The sequence below is a fragment of the Gymnogyps californianus genome, unplaced genomic scaffold, assembly GCF_018139145.2.
Source record: "Gymnogyps californianus isolate 813 unplaced genomic scaffold, ASM1813914v2 HiC_scaffold_72, whole genome shotgun sequence".
Taxonomy (NCBI): Eukaryota; Metazoa; Chordata; class Aves; order Accipitriformes; family Cathartidae; genus Gymnogyps; species Gymnogyps californianus.
In genome coordinates, this window is record NW_026114465.1 from 196,715 (window position 1) to 202,714 (window position 6,000).

Below are 6,000 nucleotides of genomic sequence, written 5' to 3' on the forward strand. Positions count from 1 at the left end.
ACTAAATGTTTAGCTTTTCATCTTGGAAGATTTTACTCTGAGGCTTGGACTATAAATGAAAATAATTATCATCACCATAACTGCTTATATGACAACCACTGTCAGCACAATGCAAAACAAGTGTCCATCTGTGCTCAGCAGCAGTCTAATACTGAGAAAGTGGAGAAATTTCAGCTTAAAATAGTAGAAAAACTTATTCAGAGATGGTGGGGAAAAACTTGTGTAGTGCCTGTTCAGGTGATAGAATCATAGAATCGTTTAGGTTGGAAAAGACCTTTAAGATCGAGTCCAACTGTTAACCTAACACTGCCAAGTCCATCACGCTGCTGCTTCAAAAAATAAATGATTAATTGCTAATTGTAAAATGTTCACAATTTCTGTCTTACTGCTAGTTATGATTAATAATGATGACTAATCAGATAATCAGATTTGACTGGTTCTGTAGAAACTTTTCATAAGGTACAATAGCTTGTTCATATCAGACTTTGCTGACTCTTGGGGAAAATGAAATCAAATTAATTGGAGTCAACCCACTTCAAAAATTTATTTGGGATACATAAGGAGTGCTTAAAAATGTTACATCCTCTGTTCTCCACGCTGACTAGGTACCATTTTGTTAGGCTGAGTGCATGCTACTGCACTGACTGTTGCATACTACTTGCTTAAAAATATTGATCATGAAGGAATAACTTTTTCAGTTTTACACAAAATGGGTGATTACATCAGTTTCCAGAAAGGGGTCTAAAAAGAAGTGAAAAGGAGCAAAAGTGAATTTGCTGCAAACAAGCAAATTCTACCACCAATACATAAATGTAACTAAAGTATGCCCCTTAAAAGTGACTATACAAAAGTCAGCAGTGGCTGTCGGCAGGTGGCAAAGCATGTTTCCTGTGCTGGAGCTATGCAAGTAATTGACTTTTTCATTCTCTTTCTGAAGAAGGGAAAAATGGTGGGTTGGCAAAAATATTTTAGTTGGCCTAAGGTTTAATGTTGTATTTCTTTTTTTAGATTTCTTTTTTTAGATTCTTAAAATACCAACAGATTTTGAAGTCAAGCTGTCACTTCAGCAGCTGACAAGACCTGGGCGGGGTCAGGAGCAATAGTGGGAGATTTAAACACGATGTAACTGAAACTAACACTCAGTCGCTGAGGCGAGCAACTCTGGTGCCGGCACTATCTGCAGCGGAGTGCTCTAGCGTGGTGCACAGGGGGGGTTTCCTGAACCGGGGAAACCTCAGGGGGACCCGAGAGAGCCACCAAGAGCCCACAGCTCACGCGACAGCAGCTGACGAGATCTGGGCGGGGCCAGGAGCAACGGCGGCCAAGCCCCCACACGTATGAAAGAAGCCCCTAGGGAGCGCTAGCGACCAGGGTGGGCAAACAGGGCATGGCGTGGTGTGGCAGTTAACAGGGTGGGCAAACAGGGCGTGGCACGTCAGTGTCCTGGTTTTGGCTGGGATAGAGTTAATTTTCTTCCTAGTAGCTGGTATAGTGCAGTGTTTTGGATTTAGTAGGAAAAGAATGTTGATAACACACTGATGTTTTTAGTTGTTGCTAAGTAGTGTTTATACTAAGTCAAGGATTTTTCAGCTTCTCATGGCCAGCCAGCAAGAAGGCTGGAGGGGCACAAGAAGCTGGGAGGGGACACAGCCAGGACAGCTGTCCCAAACTGGCCAAAGGGATATTCCATACCATATGACATCATGCCCAGTATATAAACTGGGGGAGTTGGCTGGGAGGGGCAGATCACTGCTCGGGAACTAACTGGGCATTGGTCGGCAAGTGGTGAGCAATTGCATTGTGAATCACTTGTTTTGTATATTCTAATTCTTTTAGTATTATTTTTGTCATTTTATTATCATTATTATCATTATTTTTCTTCCTTTGTCTCCTATTAAACTGTCTTTATCTCAACCCACGAGTTGGGTTTGGTTTTTTTTTTCCGATTCTCTCCCCATCCCACTGGGTGGGGGAGTGAGCGAGCGAGCGGCTGCGTGGTGCTTAGTTGCTGGCTGGGGTTAAACCACAACAGTCAGCAAGGGCATGTCAGGGCAGTTAACAGGGCGGGCAAACAGGGTGTGGCGCATCAGTTCGCACAGAAGGGCACGCAGGAAGGGCACTGTAGCTCTGCTAGCTGAACCAGGGAGCAATGGTATCCACCCAGCAGAAAGCCATGGCCACTTGAAGTTCTGCATCTGCCACGACTGATGCAGCTTCCCAGACAGAGCTCCGACAGGAACACACTGCACCCAGGTGTCAGGCTGCATGGTGTGCCCTACTCTCCGGCCGGCAGTAGTGAGCACACCTGTGGGAGGTGCACCCAGGTAGAGGAACTCCTCAACTTAGTGGCAGAACTCCGAGAGGAGGTGAGTAGGTTGAGGAGTATCAGGGAGTGCGAGAGAGAGATAGACTACTGGAATTGCACCCTACCTTCCCTGGGACAGGCCCATCAGGCAGACAGGACACATGATACAGAGGATTCCCTGTCCTCTCTCCACCTGGCTGAATGCGGTGACTTAAGGGATAGGGAGCAATAGCGACAAGTTCCTGCCCGGCATAGCAGGTGGATCTCCTCCGTGACTACCCCACATTCCCAGGTGCCCTTGCATAATAGATATGAGGTTCTGCAAGTGGAACTGAACAATAACGAGGACGATGGTTCATCTAGGTTGGAAATGTCGCCAAGGTTAAGTCGGCCTACGCCCTGTGTCAAAACCACTTCCATTAAGAAAAAAAGACGGGTCATTGTCATAGGAGACTCTCTCCTGAGGGGAACAGAAGGCCCAATATGCAGACCGGACCCACTTCTTAGGGAAGTCTGCTGCCTCCCTGGGGCTCAGGTTAAAGATGTGATGAGGAAACTTCCTACCTTGGTACGGCCCTCGGATTATTATCCATTATTGATTTTTCATGTAGGCAGCGATGAAGTTGCAACAAGAATTCTGAGGGCAATCAAGAGAGACTTCAGGGCCTTGGGACGACTGGTTAAGGGATCAGGAGCACAAGTAGTGTTCTCCTCTATCCTTCCAGTTGCAGGGAATGATGAGGGAAGAAACAGGAAGACCCAGCTGATCAATACCTGGCTTTGAGACTGGTGTCACTGGCAGAATTTTGGGTTTTTTGATCACAGGTCGGTCTATACGACACCAGTCCTGCTAGCGATAGATGGGGTACACCTTTCTCAAAGGGGGAAAAGGATCTTTGCACAAGAGTTAGCAGGGCTCATCGAAAGAGCTTTAAACTAGATTTGAAGGGGGAAAGAGATAAAACCAGGCTCACTAGAGATAAGCCTAGAGGCAGCATGCCAATGTTTGAGGGACGGTGTGCTAGCGAGGTCCTTTGGTCTGCCATCTCAGTGGAGATAGGGGATGGAGATCCATGCGGCAGCAAAGACGCAAGGGTTGTTGATGTGTTAGAAACCACAGAAGCACCTGAGAACGGTCAGGTAGGAATTAGGGCTTCTCCCCCCCCTAAAAAGGTGGCAGGATCAATAGCCCAACTGAAGTACATCTACACCAATGCACACAGCATGGGCAACAAGCAGGAGGAGCTGGATGCCATTGTGCAGCTGGAAAACTATGCCATAGTTGCCATCACGGAAACATGGTGGGATGACTCGCACAACTGGAGTGCTGCAATGGATGGCTATAAACTCTTCAGAAGGGATAGTCAAGGAAGGAGAGGCGGTGGGGTAGCCCTGTATGTTAGGGAGTGTTTTGACTGTCTAGAGCTTAATGATGGTGACGATAGGGTTGAGTGTTTATGGGTAAGAATCAGGGGGAAGGCCAACAAGGCAGATATCATGGTGGGAGTCTGTTATAGACCACCCAACCAGGATGAAGAGGCAGACGAAATATTCTATAAGCAGCTGGGAGAAGTCTCACGATTGCTAGCCCTTGTTCTCGTGGGGGACTTCAACTTACCAGATGTCTGCTGGAAATACAATACAATACAGCGGAGAGGAAACAGTCCAGGAGGTTCCTGGAGTGTGTGGAAGATAAGTTCCTGACACAGCTGGTGAGTGAGCCAACTAGGGAAGGCACCCTGCTGGACCTGTTGTTTGCGAAAAGAGGAGGACTTGTGGGTGATGTGATGGTTGGAGGCCGTCTTGGGCATAGTGATCACAAAATGATAGAGTTTTCAATTCTTGTACAAGTAAGGAGGGGAGTTAGCAGAACTGCTACCTTGGACTTCCAGAGGGCAGACTTTGGCCTGTTTAGGAGCCTGGTTGACAGAGTCCCTTGGGAGGCAGTCCTGAAGGGCAAAGGAGTCCAGGAAGGCTGGACATTCTTCAAGAAGGAAATCTTAAAGGTGCAGGAGCAGGCCATCCCCATGTGCTGAAAGACGAGCCGGCAGGGAAGAAGACTGGCCTGGCTGACCAGAGAGCTTTGGCTGGAACTCAGGAAAAAAAGGAGAGTTTATGAACTTTGGAAGAAGGGGCAGGCAACTCAGGAGGACTACAAGGATGTCATGAGGTTATGCAGGGAGAAAATTAGAAGGGCCAAAGCCCGACTAGAACTTAATCTGGCTACTGCCATAAAAGACAATAAAAAATCTTTCTATAAATACATTAGTAACAAAAGGAGGGCTAAGGAGAATCTCCATCCTTTATTGGATGCGGGGGGAAACATAGTGACAAAGGATGAGGAAAAGGCTGAGGTACTTAATGTCTTCTTTGCCTCAGTCTTTAATAGTAAGACCAGTTGTTCTCCAGGTACCCAGCCCCCTGAGCTGGAAGACAGGGACGGGGAGCAGAATGAAGCCCCCATAATCCAAGGGGAAATGGTTAGCGACCTGCTACACCTCTTAGACACACACAAGTCCATGGGGCTGGATGGGATCCACCCAAGGTGGAAGTGCTCACCAAGCCACTTTCCATCATTTACCAGCAGTCCTGGCTAACCAGGGAGGTCCCAGTTGACTGGAGGTTAGCAAATGTGATGCCCATCTACAAGAAGGGCCGGAAGGAGGATCCAGGGAACTACAGGCCTGTCAGCCTGACCTCGGTGCCAGGGAAGGTTATGGAGCAGATCATCTTGAGTGCCATCACACGGCATGTACAGAATGATCACCAGGTGATCAGGCCCAGTCAGCATGGGTTTATGAAAGGCAGGTCCTGCTTGACTAACCTGATCTCCTTCTATGACAAGGTGACCTGCTTAGTGGCTGAGGGAAAGGCTGTGGATGTTGTTTACCTGGACTTTAGTGAAGCCTTTGACACCGTTTCCCACAGCATTCTCCTGGAGAAACTGGCTGCTCATGGCTTGGATGGGCATACTCTTTGCTGGGTAAAAGACTGGCTGGATGGCCAGGCCCAAAGAGTTGTGGTGAATGGAGTTAAATCCAGTTGGCGGCCGGTCACAAGCGGTGTTCCCCAGGGCTCAGTATTGGGGCCAGTTCTGTTTAATATCTTTATCAATGATCTGGATGAGGGGATCGAGTGCACCCTCAGTAAGTTTGCAGACGACACCAAGTTGGGCGGGAGTGTTGATCTGCTTGAGGGTAGGAAGGCTCTACAGAGGGATCTGGACAGGCTGGATCGATGGGCTGAGGCCAATTGTATGAGATTCAACAAGGCTAAGTTCCAGGTCCTGCACTTGGGTCACAACAACCCCATGCAACGCTACAGGCTTGGGGAAGAGTGGCTGGAAAGCTGCCTGGTGGAAAAGGACCTGGGGGTGTTGGTTGACAGCCAGCTGAATATGAGCCAGCAGTGTGCCCAGGTGGCCAAGAAGGCCAATAGCATCCTGGCTTGTATCAGAAATAGTGTGGCCAGCAGGACTAGGGAAGTGATTGTCCCTTTGTACTCGGCACTGGTGAGGCCGCCCCTCGAATACTGTGTTCAGTTTTGGGCCCCTCACTACAAGAAAGGCATTGAGGTGCTGGAGAGTGTCCAAAGAAGAGCAGCAAAGCTGGTGAAGGGTCTAGAGAGCAAGTCCTATGAGGAGCGGCTGAGGGAACTGGGGTTGTTTAGCCTGGAGAAAAGGAGGCTGAGGGGAG